Here is a 12,842-nt window from a genome sequence, read left to right as displayed (position 1 = left end):
TTCTGATTGAATATTTTATATTTTTAATAAGTTACCTAACAATGCTGATGCTCTTGTCCCAAGGACTACATATTGAGACACAAAACTCTAAAACTTGACCCAATAACTCAAGTTATAAACCCAAGTATTATTCTTAACTTCCTCAGCCAAAACTACTTCCAGGTTAAGCAGCAGTTTTCTGCAGTTTTGAAAAATAGTACTTCTCTAGATGTTGAAACTTGAAAAAGATATTCTATTGGTGAATACATTAAAAATAGATGCCCCACTTGGATGGATATTTTAGGAGACAACACAGCTTCTGTTGGAATATATAGTTGTAACAGGACTCAGGGACTGGCAAATTAAACAAGAGCTGCATTTCAATCTCCAGTTTCCTTTTACTCAAATGTCTTTAAAAGGCACAACCTGTAAAAAGTGAGGCCTATCCCTTCTCCATCTTCCTGCTCATCAAGAGCAATCAAGTTATGTCAAGTGTAATTCAAATATTGTCTTTAATCTATCTTCTCTTTCCTCCTTGACTCGTTCAGACATTAATCGCATGCAATCTAATTACTTCTCTTCAATCACTTATCCCGGAAAGATACTTTCTTTATTGCAACCGTATTTTCCCTTTAAAAATATAACACTACTTATATTCTTCCTCTCCTTCAAAATGTATCAAGAGTATACACCGTTATTAGTCCATTCTCACGCTACTGTGAAGAAGTACCTGAGACTGGGTAATTTATAAAGGAAAGAAGTTTCATTGACTCACAGTTCAGCATGGCTGGGGAGTTCTCAGGAAACTTCTAACCATGGCAGAAGGCACCTCTTCACAGGGTGACAGGAGAATGAGTGCCAGAGGGGAAATGCCAGACACCTATAAAACCACCAGATCTCATGAGACTCTTCTACTATCATGAGAACAGCATGCGGGAAAGAGTCATCATGATCCGATTACTTTCCAGTGGGTCCCTCCCAGGACATGTGAGGATAATGGGAAGTATAATTCAAGATGAGATTTAGGTGGGGACACAACCAAACTATATCAACACCTTCAAGGTGATAACCTACAAATCCCTCAGCATGACATAGAAGAGGTTTTAAGTTACTACCCTAACTATGACTTAAGGTTTTCTGTACTTCTTTGGTTTCTATTTCCCTATATCTCACCCGTGTATTTGCCTAGAGTTTCTGGCCACTACCATGGCATACCAGGTGCGGTGGAACTTAAATTTATCAAGCCCAGACTGGGTTGGCAAACAAAACAAGCATACTATAGTCGAATGGAGAGAATTATAATATCAAGAGGCTTTCCTACAAGTGAAAGCTTGAATGTAATAATAGAACTTAATACTAACCTTCAATGTAGTTATTCATTAGATTTTGTTAAAGTCTTAACACAGTTCAAAAGTAAAAACAAACAAAAACATGTTTACCTATGATACTGTAGAAGATAGTGTCTGTGGCTCATTAAAATAGATAATGTCTTCCTGGGCACAGAGTCAGACTCAATTTCTTACTCTCACTTCTACGTAAGTATAGCCATATATCTAAGTTCTAAATGATGTGTGCTACATTGTTACAACAATGCCTCCTAGTAAATTATATCTCTGTCTATCTCCATTGCTTTACGAGGTAACTTTACAACTCTTGATATCAAAAGATGGAGTTCATTTCCAACCTCTTTTAATTCAGACTGGCCTTGGGACTTGTTTTGAGCAATAGAGTATGACAGAAATAATGTTGTGATCTCTGAGGTGGGTCTTACGGATCTTGCAGCTTCTGTTTGCATCCTCCACCTTCCACCTGCATTTTAGTCTTTCATTTTAGGCTTCTCCAAAGCATAGGCTTAGAAAAGCAATGAAAAGCGTAGGCATAGAAAAGCAAAGCCTAAAATGAAAGAGTACTTGACCAGGTCCCATCTGATCCATCAGCTGAATGCAGCCACTAACTTAGCCAAATCAAGCAGAAGATCAACTCAATCAAATCATGAAATTGTGTGTTTCAGGGGAAACATTGTAGTTGTTTTAGGACATGGAGTGTTGGAGTGATTCTTTACACAGAAATAGATACAGAAAGTAACATTTCCAAAAATAATTGTACCATTTCCAGAACTGACCCAAAATACTCTCTTTTTCTCATTAGCTGGAATGGAGAAGATTCCCAAAAGACCTTAGAAGGCATTTACTGAAGAAAGCAAAGCCTCCCAGAGCCTGATTTCTGAATGACTGTCCATTGCCATAGTCACCAGGTAAGTTCAGATACACTGCAAGAAATAAAACGTATATTTTAGCCATTTTACATTTTGAGTTTTAGTACAAAATTTAACTTATACTAAGTAATATATCAGCAGTAATGCCATTAATATAGTCTTTGGCATTTGTTTAGCTAATGTCTAGTTTCAGAAGCATTTTATTTATAAACAGATAGCTTTTGTGAAAAATTATTGGTTCTTTATATATAATTATATTTGTAATATAAATTATTTTTTCACACTAAAACATTTTGGTAAAATAGAGAAAAAACAGAATAGGAAAGCATTTATCTATAATTCTAATACTTGCATGTTTTATTTTTTGCATATGTGCATTTTTAACTAAATTTATACTTTTAAGCTAACATATTACATACAATTTCTATACTAATTCATAACTTTTTAAAATGGTTGCATCACACTCCATCTAGTGGATGCAGCATAACATTTCTTATGCCTTTTTATTAATAATTTAAGTTCCAAATACTCAGTGTTGTAATTCTATAATGAGCATTTTCATAAACATACCTTTTTCTTTTTTATGTCACTCCTTTATTTGCTACTCTTAAGCTCAACATTTTATTACTTATGTTGAGTTATTCAAATTATTTAGTGCACTTAATCCGCTACACATATTATTTGCTTTAAGTTTGTGTTATGGTTATTTAAAAGACAATAATATTAATGTAATATTGAATTATTATTTGTCAAACACCACAGTTTCCCCTCAATTTTCAAGCTTAGTCACTATATAGAATGTGAGATAATGATGATTACTGCTTTCTCCCCCAGAAATGTTTAGGCTGTTATTCCCCAAAAAATGGCTTAATACTTGGTATGCCTTTTTTTCTATATGATTAATAATAGTTATTTTCCAAAACCCAAGAATGAATAACACTTTTGTTCTACTGAACCATGTTCTACATATAATATTACCCCCAAGAAACAATGATTTCATGTAACGCAATAAGGTAACTATATCTACCACCCTATCATTGACTTCTTCACATCTTCTTCTGTTTATCACTACTTGAATATATTGCTGACACCTGAAATGTAAAATTTTTAAACAACATAAATTACATTATCTGTCAACACATACTTTTCCCAATGTTTCTATTTCTTTTAAAATGTCAGCATCCTCAAGCTTTCCCAGAGCTTCCTCCTGCTATTCAGACTTCTGTATTTTTCATTAGCTGCCCCATAGGCTCCTGAAAATAATATATGTCCAAAATGAAACCAATCATTTTACTTTTGCATCTACTTCAATTTCTGATTTTTCCCTCTAAGTAGTAGTATCAATCTAAGTCATTCAAACCAAAAACCAGACAGTCATACTCATGCTACCAAAACCCTTCTTAACTGATCACTTTTTATTTGGTTTTGTTCATTATTCCTTGTTAAAATTTTTATTGACATATAAAATTTATGCAGAAAGTACAGAAATATTAAACAGCTTTATGAATTTTTACCAGCTAAATACATGTTTATAAGCAGGAAGAATTTAAGGTGAATAACATTGCTACTATATGAGAAAACTCTGTTAATGCCTACTTTCAGTGACTAAACTCCATAGAACTTTAACCATGATACTAATTTTCTCTCTCTCTCTCTTTTTTTTTTTTAATTATACTTGAAGTTCTGGGATACATGTGCAGCATGTGCAGGTTTGTTACATAGGCATATACATATGCCATGGTGATTTGCTACACCCATCAAACCATCATCTACCTTAGGTATTTCTCCTAATGCTATCCCTCCCCAAGCCCTTCGCCCCGCAACAGGCCCTGGTGCGTGATGTTCCCCTCCCTGTGTCCATGTGTTCTCATTGTTCAACTCCCACTTATGATTGAAAACATGCAGTGTTTTGTTTTCCGTTCCTGTGTAGTTTGCTGAGAATTATGGCTTCCAGCTCCATCCATGTTCCTGCAAAGGGCACAAACTCATCTTTTTCTATGGCTGTATAGCATTCCATGGTGTATATGTGCCACATTTTCATTATCAGGTCTATCATTAATGGGCATTTGGGTTGGTTCCAAGTCTTCACTATTGTGAATAGTGCTGCAATAAACATATGTGTGCATGTGTCTTTATAGTAGAATGATTTATAATCCTTTGGATGTGCACCCAGTAGTGATTGCCGGATCAAATGGTATTTCTGGTTCAAGATCCTTGAGAAATCTCCGCACTGTCTTCCACAATGGTGGAACTAATTTACACTTCCACTAACAGTGTAAAAGTGTTCCTATTTCTCCACATCCTCTCCAGCATCTGCTGTTTCCTGACTTTTTAATGATTACCATTCTAACTGGCATGAGATGGTATCTCACTGTGGTTTTGATTTGCATTTCTCTAATGACCAGTAGTGATGAGCTTTTTTTGTTGTTGTTTTCATATGTTTGTTGGCCACATGAATGTCTTCTTTTGAGAAGTGTCTGTTCATATCCTTCACCCACTTTTTTATGGAGTTATTTGTTTCTTTCTTGTAACTTTAATTTCCTTGTAGATTCTGGATATTAACCCATTGTGAGATAGATTGCAAAAATTTTCTCCCATTCTGTAGATTGCCTGTTCATTCTGATGATAGTTTCTTTTGCTGTGCAGAGGCTGTTTAGTTTAGTTAGATCCCATTTGTCAATTTTGGCCTTTGTTGCCATTGCTCTTGGTGTTTTAGTCATGAAGTCTTTGCCCATGCCTATGTCCTGAACGGTATTACCTAGGTTTTCTTCTAGGAATTTTATGGCTTTAGGTCTTACATGTAAGTCTTTAATCCATTTTGAGTTAATTTCTGTATAAGGTATAAGAAAGGGGTCCAGTTTCAGTTTTCTGCATATGGCTAGCCAGTTTTCCCAACACTATGTGTTAAATAGGGAATCATTTCTCCATTGCTTGCTTTTGTCAGGTTTGTCAAAGATCAGATGGTTGTAGATGTGTGGCATTATTTCTGAGGTCTCTGTTCTTTTCCACTGGTCTACATATATATATATGTTTTGATACCAGTACCATGCTGTTTTGGTTACTGTGACCTTGTTATATAGTTCAAAGTCAGGTAGCGTGATGCCTCCAGATTTGTTCCTTTTGCTTAGAATTGTCTTGTCTACACAGACTCTTCTATTAGTTCCATATGAAATTTACAGTAGTTTTTTTTTTCTAATTCAGCAAAGAAAGTCAATGGTAGTTTGATGGGGATAGCATTGAATCTATAAATTACTTTGGGCAATATGGCCATTTTCATGATATTGATTCTTCTTATCCATGAGCATGGAATGTTTTTCCATTTGTTTATGTCTTCTCTTATTTCCTTGAGCAGTGGCTTGTAATTCTCCTTGAAGAGGTCCTTCACATCCCTTGTAAGTTGTTTTCCTAGGTATTTTATTATCTTTGAAGCAATTGTGAATGAGAGCTTACTCATGATTTGGCTCTTTGTTTGTCTATTATTGGTGTATAGGAATGCTTGTGATTGTTGCACATTGATTTTGTATCCTGAGACTTTGCTGAAGTTGCTTATCAGCTTAAGGAGATTTTGGGCTAAGATAGTGGGGTTTTCTAAATATGCAATCATGTCATCTGCAGACAGAGACAATTTGAGTTCCTCTCTTCCTGTTGAATACCCTTTATTTCTTTCTGTTGCCTGATTGCCCTAGCCAGAACTTTCAATACTCTGTTAAATAGGAGTGGTGAGAGAGAGCATCCTTGTCTTGTGCTGATTTTCAAAGAGAATGCTTCCACCTTTTGCCCATTCTGTATGATATTGGCTGTGGGTTTGTCATAAATACCTCTTATTATTTTGAGATATGTTCCATCAATGCCCAGTTTATTGAGTGTTTTTTCATGAAGAGGTGTTGAATTTTATTGAAGCTCTTTTCTGCATCTATTGAGACAATCATGTGGTTTTTGTCATTGGTTCTGTTTACATGATGGATTATGTTTATTGATTTGTGTATGTTGATCCAGCCTTGTATGCCACGAATGAAGCTGACTTGATCATGATGGCTAAGCTGATGTGCTGCTGGATTCGGTTTGCCAGCATTTTATTGAGGATTTTCACAAGAATATTCATCAGTAATATTGGCCTGAAATTTTGTTTTTTTGTTGTGTCTCTGCCAGGTTTTGGTATCAGGATGATGCTGGCTTCATAAAATGAGTTAGGGAGAAGTCCCTCTTTTTCTATTGCTTGGAATCGTTTCAGAAGGAATGGTACTAGCTCTTCTTTGTACCTCTGGTAGAATTTGGCAGTGAATCCATCTGGTCCTGGACTTTTTTGATTGGTAGGCTATTAATTACTGCCTCAATTTCAGAACTTGTTATTGGTCTGTTCAGGGATTTGACTTCTTCCAGCTTTAGTCTTGGGAGGGTGTATGTGTTCAGAAATTTATCAATTTCTTTTAGATTTTCTAGTTTATTTGCAAAGAAGTGTTTATAGTATTCTCTGATGGTAGTCTGTATTTCTATGGGATCAGTGGTGATATCCCCTTTATCATTTTTTAATGTGCCTATTTGATTCTTCTCTCTTTTCTTCTTTATTAGTCTGACTAGAGTTGTATCTATTTTGTTAATCTTTTCAAAAAATATGAGCTCCTGGATTCATTGATTTTTTAAGTTTTTTTGGTGTGTGTCTATATCTCCTTCAGTTCTGCCTAATCTTAGTTATTTATTTTCTTCTGCTAGCTTTTGAATTTATTTGCTGTTGCTTCTATAGTTCTTTTAATTGTGATGTTAGGGTATCAATTTCAGATCTTTCCTGCTTTCTCATGTGAGCATTTAGAGCTATAAATTTCCCTCTAAACACTGCTTTAGCTATGTCCTAGAGATTCTGGTACATTGTGTGTCTTCATTCTCTAGTTTCAAATAACTTATTTATTTCTGCCTCAATTTCGTTGTTTACCCAGTAGTCATTCAGGGGCAGGTTGTTCAGTTTCCATATAGTTCTGTGGTTTTGAGGGAGTTTCTTAATCCTGAGTTCTAATTTGATTGCACTGTGGTCTGAGAGACTGTTTGTTGTGATTTCCATTCTTTTGCATTTGCTGAGGAGTGTTTTACTTTCAACTATGTAGTCAGTTTTAGAATAAGTGTGATGTGGTGCTGAGAAGAACGTATATTCTGTTGATTTGGGGTGGAGAGTTCTGTAGATGTCTGTTAGGTCTGCTTGGTTCAGAGCTGAGTTGAAATCCTGAATATCCTTGTTAATTTTCTGTCTCATTGATCTGTCTAATATTGACAGTAGGTTGTTAAAGTCTCCTGCTATTATTGTGTAGAAGTCTAAGTCTCTTTGTAGGGCTCTAAGAACTTGCTTTATGAATCTGGGTGCTCCTGTATTGGGTGCATATATTTAGGATAGTTAGCTCTTCTTGTTGCATTGATGCTTTTACCATTATGTAATGCCCTTCTTTGTCTTTTTTGTTTGTTTGTTTTAAAGTCTGTTTTATCAGAGACTCAGATTACAACACCTGTTTTTTTTTCTTTCCATTTTAAATGTTCCTCTATCACGTTATTTTGAGCCTATATGTGTCTTTGCATGTGAGATGCGTCTCCTGAATACAGCACACCAATGGGGTCTTGACTCTTTATCCAATTTGTCAGTCTGAGTCTTTTAATTGGGGCATTTAGCCCATTTATATTTAAGGTTAATATTGTTATGTGTGAATTTGATCCTGTCATTATGATGCTAGCTGATTATTTTGCCTGTTAGTTGATGCCGTTTCTGCATAGTGTCTAGGGTCTTTACATTTTGGTATGTTTTTGCAGTGGCTGGTACTGGTTTTTCCTTTCCATATTTAGTGCTTTCTTCAGGAGTTCTTGTAAAACAGGCCTGGTGGTGACAAAGTCCCTCAGCATTTGCTTGTCTGTAAAATATTTTATTTCTATTTCAATTATGAGGCTTAGATTGGCTGGATATGAAATTCTGGGTTGAAAATTCTTTTCTTTAAGAACGTTGAATATTGGCCCTCACTGTCTTCTGGCTTGTACGATTTCTGCAGAGAGATCCACTGTCAGTCTGATGGTCTTCCCTTTGTGGGTGACCCAACCTTTCTCTCTGGTTACCCTTAACATTTTTTCCTTCATTTCAACCTTGGTGAATCTGATTATTATGTGTCTTGGGATTGCTCTTCTCAAGGAGTATCTTCGTGGTGTTTTCTGTATTTCCTGAATTTGAACATTGGACTGTCCTGCTAGGTTGGGGAATTGTTCTTGGATAATATCCTGAAGTGTGTTTTCCAACTTGGTTTCAATCTTTCCATCACTTTCAGGTATACCAGTCAAACCTATGTTTGATCTTTTCACATAGTGCTATATTTCTTGGAGACATTGTCCATTCCTTTTAATTTTTTTTCTCTAATCTTGTCTTCATGCTTTACTTCATTAAGTTGATCTTCAATCTCTGATATCCTTTCTTCCACTTAATCGATTCAGCTATTGATATTTGTGTATGCTTTATGAAGTTATCATGCTCTGTTTTTCAGCTATATCTGGTCATTTATGTTCTTCTCTAAACTGGCTATTCTAGCTAACAGTTCTTATAAGCTTTTATCAATGCTCTTTGCTTCCTTGCATTGGGTTACAAAATGCTCCTTTAGCTCAGAGGAGTTTGTTATTACCCACCTTCTGGAGTCTACTTCTGTCAATTCGTCAAACATTCTCTGTCCAGTTCCCTTGATGGTGAAGAGTTGTGATCCTTTGGAGGATAAGAAGCATTCAGGTTTTTGGAATTTTCAGCCTTTTTGCACTGGTTTTTCCTTATCTCCATGAATTTATCTACCTTTGGTCTTTGATCTTGGTGACCCTTGGATGGGGTTTTTGCATGGACGTCCTTTTTGTTGATGTTGATGCTATTGCTTTCTGTTTGCTAGTTTTCCTTCTAACAGGCCCCTCGTCTGCAGGTCTGCTGGAGTTTGCTGGAAGTCCACTCCAGAACCTGTTGGCCTTGGTATCACCAGAAGAGGCTTCAGAATAGCAAAGATTGCTGCCTGCTCCTTCCTCTGGAAGTTTTGTCCCAGAGGGTCACCTGTCAAATGCCAGCTGGAGCTCTCCTATATGAGGTGACTGTTGACCCCTGCTGGGAGGTATCTCCTAGTCGGGAGGCATAGGGGTCAGGTACCCACCTGAGGAGGCAGTCTGTCCCTTAGCAGAGCTTGAGTGCAGTGCTGGGAGATCTGCTGCTCTCTTCAGAGTTGGCAGGCAGGAATGTTTAACTTTGTTGAAGCTATGCCTACAGCCACGCCTTCCCCCAGGTGCTCTGTCCCAGGGAGATTGGAGTTTTATCTATAAGCCCCTGACTGGCACTGCTGCTGCCTTTCTTTCAGAGATGCCCTGCCCAGAGACGAGGAATCTAGAGAAGCAGTCTGGCTATAGCAGATTTGTGGTGCTACAGTGGGCTCCACCCATTCTGACCTTCCCAGTGGCTTTGCTTACACTGTGAGGGGAAAACCACCTACTCAAGCCTCAGTAATGGTGGATGCCCCTCCCCCTACCAAGCTCAAGCATTCCAGGTCTACTTCAGACTGCTGAGCTGACAGTGAGAATTTCAAGCCAGTGGATCTCAGCTTGCGGGGCTCTGTGGGGGTGGGATCCACTGAGCTAGATCCCTTAGTTACCTAGCTTCAGCCCCCTTTCCATATGGTTCTGTCTCACTGCTGTTCCAGGCGCCACTGGGGTACAAAAGAAAACTCCTGCAGCTATCTCAGTGTCTGCCCAAATGGCTGCCCAGTTTTGTGCTTGGAATCCAGGGCCCTGTTGGCGTAGGCACCCGAGGGAATCTCATGGTCTGTGGGTTGCAAGGACCATGGGAAAAGAATAGTACCATGATGCTAATTTTCAACACCATAGAATGATTTCTGATGTTTTTATATTACAAAAATTACACAATATATTATTTACCCTTCTACATTTGTATTCTTTCATTTGTGTTGACTTCTGTCCCAGTTCTTTCATTGTTGTCATTATAAAGTATTCAATGTATGCAACAAATTTATTACAATAAAATGGATAATAGATCTTTGTCTTTTGGAGGGGTTTATTTTAATAGAGTTTCTGTGCATGTACCTGTACATGATTTATTGTGCATTTATGTAGATATATACTGAAAAGAGAAATAAAATTGCAGAATAATGGAATATAAATATGTATAAATATATAGATGTATCTATCTACCTATCTATCTGAGAGATGATTGATAGGTAGATAGATTCTGGTCTATTTGATACTTAAAATGGTTTACAGAATTGTTGACACAAACTTGCATTTCCAGCATTAGTATACAAGCAAGGGTTGCAGTTACTTTACACCTTTTCAAATATTTTATATTGTTTGTCTTTTTTTTTTCTTCTATTTTTGCCATTCCTGTGAGTGTATAGTGGTTTTAGATTATGGATTTAATTTAAATTTTCCAAAGAAACTCAGTAACTTTTCATTTGAATATCTTCTTTTATGAAATACCATTATTTTCAAGCAATTCTCTTTCTCATACTTATTAGAATTTCATTACATATTATGGATATGAGTCATGTATTGAATATATATAAAAATTTCTCCCACGTCATGTTTATTTTTAATGTTTTAATGCTATAGGTTATATATAATCCAATTTATGTTTTTATGTCCTTTGTGATTACTGCTGTGTTTATTATTATTATTATTATTATACTTTAATTTCTACGGTGCATGTGCATAACATGCAGGTTTGTTAAATATGTATACTTGTGCCATGTTGGTGTGCTGCACCCATCAACTCGTCAGAACCCGTCAACTCGTTATTTACATCAGGTATAACTCCCAATGCAACCCCTCCCCCCTCCCCCTCCATGATAGGCCCCAGTGTGTGATGTTCCCCTTCCCAAGTCCAAGTGATTTTATTGTTCACTTCCCACCTATGAGTGAGAACATGCGGTGTTCGGTTTTCTGTTTTTGCGATAGTTTGCTGAGAGTGATGGTTTCCAGCTGCATCCATGTCCCTACAAAGGACACAAACTCATCCTTTTTTATGGCTGCATAGTATTCCATGGTGTATATGTGCCACGTTTTCTTAATCCAGTCTGTCACTGATGGACATTTGGGTTGATTCCAAGTCTTTGCTATTGTGAATACTGCTGCAATAAACATATGTGTGCATGTGTCTTTATAGCAGCATGATTTATAATCCTTTGGGTATATACCCAGTAATGGGATGGCTGGGTCATATGGTACTTCTAGTTATAGATCCTTGAGGAATCACCATACTGTCTTTCATAATGGTTGAACTAGTTCACAATCCTGCCAACAGTGTAAAAGTGTTCCTATTTCTCCACATCCTCTCCAGCACCTGTTGTTTCCTGATTTTTTAATGATTGCCATTCTAACTGGTGTGAGATGGTATCTCATTGTGGTTTAGATTTGCATTTCTCTGATGGCGAGTGATGATGAGCATTTTTTCATGTGTCTGTTGGCTGTATGAATGTCTTCTTTTGAGAAATGTCTGTTCATATCTTTTGCCCACTTTTTGATGGGATTGTTTGTTTTTTTCTTGTAAATTTGTTTGAGTTCTTTGAAGGTTCTGGATATTAGCCCTTTGTCAGATGAGTAGATTGCAAAAATTTTCTCCCATTCTGTAGGTTGCCTGATCACTCTGATGGTAGTTTCTTTTGCTGTGCAGAAGCGCTTTAGTTTAATTGGATCCCATTTTTCAATTTTGGATTTTGTTGTCGTTGCTTTTGGTTTTTTAGACATGAAATCCTTGAACATGCCTATGTCCTGAATGGTATTACCTAGGTTTTCTTCTAGGGTTTTTGTGATATTAGGTCTAACATTTAAGTCTCTAATCCATCTTTGAATTAATTTTCTCATATAAGGAGTAAGGAAAAGGATCCAGTTTCAGCTTTCTACTTATGGCTAGCCAATTTTCCTAGCACTATTTATTAAATAGGGAATCTTTTCCATTACTTCTTGTTTTCTCAGGTTTGTCAAAGATCAGACGGATGTAGATGTGTGGTATTATTTCTGGGAGGACTCTGTTCTGTTCTTTCCATTGGTCTATATTCCTGTTTTCGTGTACCAGTCACCATGCTGTTTTGGTTACTGTAGCCTTGTAGTATAGTTTGTCAGGTAGCGGATGCCCAGCTTTGTTCTTTGACTTAGGATTGTCTTGGCACGTGGGCTCTGGCTCCAAACTTTAAAGCAGTTTTTTTTTTTCCAATTCTGTGAAGAAAGTCATTGCAGTTTGATGGGGATGGCATTGAATCAAAAATACTTTGGGCAGTATGGCTTCACATATTGATTCTTCCTATCCATGAGCATGGTATGTTCTTTCCATTTGTTTGTGTCCTCTTTTATTTCAATTGAGCAGTGGTTTTGTAGTTCTCCTTGAAGAGGTCCCACATCCCTCTTGTGTTGGATTCCTAGGTGGTTTATTCTCTTTGAAGCACCAGAATGTAGTTCATCTGATGATTTGGCTCTGTTTGTCTGTTACTGGTGTATAAGAATGTTTGTGATTTTTGCATTGATTTTGTATCCTGACATTTTGCTGAAGTTGCTTTATCAGCTTAAGGAGATTTTGGGCTGAGATGATGGGGTTTCTAAATATACAATCATGTCATCTGCAAACAGGACAATTTGACTTCTACTTTTCCAACTGAAT

At 36.8% G+C, this 12,842-nt stretch overlaps 1 long non-coding RNA gene across 10 annotated transcripts in view; it reads right to left on the bottom strand.

Moving 5' to 3' along the window:
- Nucleotides 1-843: 843 nt before the first annotated feature.
- Nucleotides 844-12,842, bottom strand: part of LOC103882209 — a 107,519-nt gene continuing 95,520 nt past the window's right edge. For 4 of the 10 annotated variants that reach the window (XR_004182224.1, XR_004182228.1, XR_004182226.1 and 1 more), the window contains 2 exons: nt 3,339-3,447; nt 846-2,248 (listed from right to left, as the gene is read on the bottom strand). This is a non-coding gene — a long non-coding RNA (uncharacterized LOC103882209). Of the gene's footprint in view, nt 2,249-3,338; nt 3,448-12,842 lie in introns of all 10 variants that reach the window. The other 6 variants (XR_004182233.1, XR_004182235.1, XR_004182232.1 and 3 more) reach the window with 3 other exon arrangements.

This window comes from Papio anubis, chromosome 2, assembly GCF_008728515.1.
Source record: "Papio anubis isolate 15944 chromosome 2, Panubis1.0, whole genome shotgun sequence".
Classification (NCBI taxonomy): domain Eukaryota; kingdom Metazoa; phylum Chordata; class Mammalia; order Primates; family Cercopithecidae; genus Papio; species Papio anubis.
Note: the sequence above shows the minus strand (reverse complement) of the source record. Positions and strands in the feature narration are given on the sequence as shown.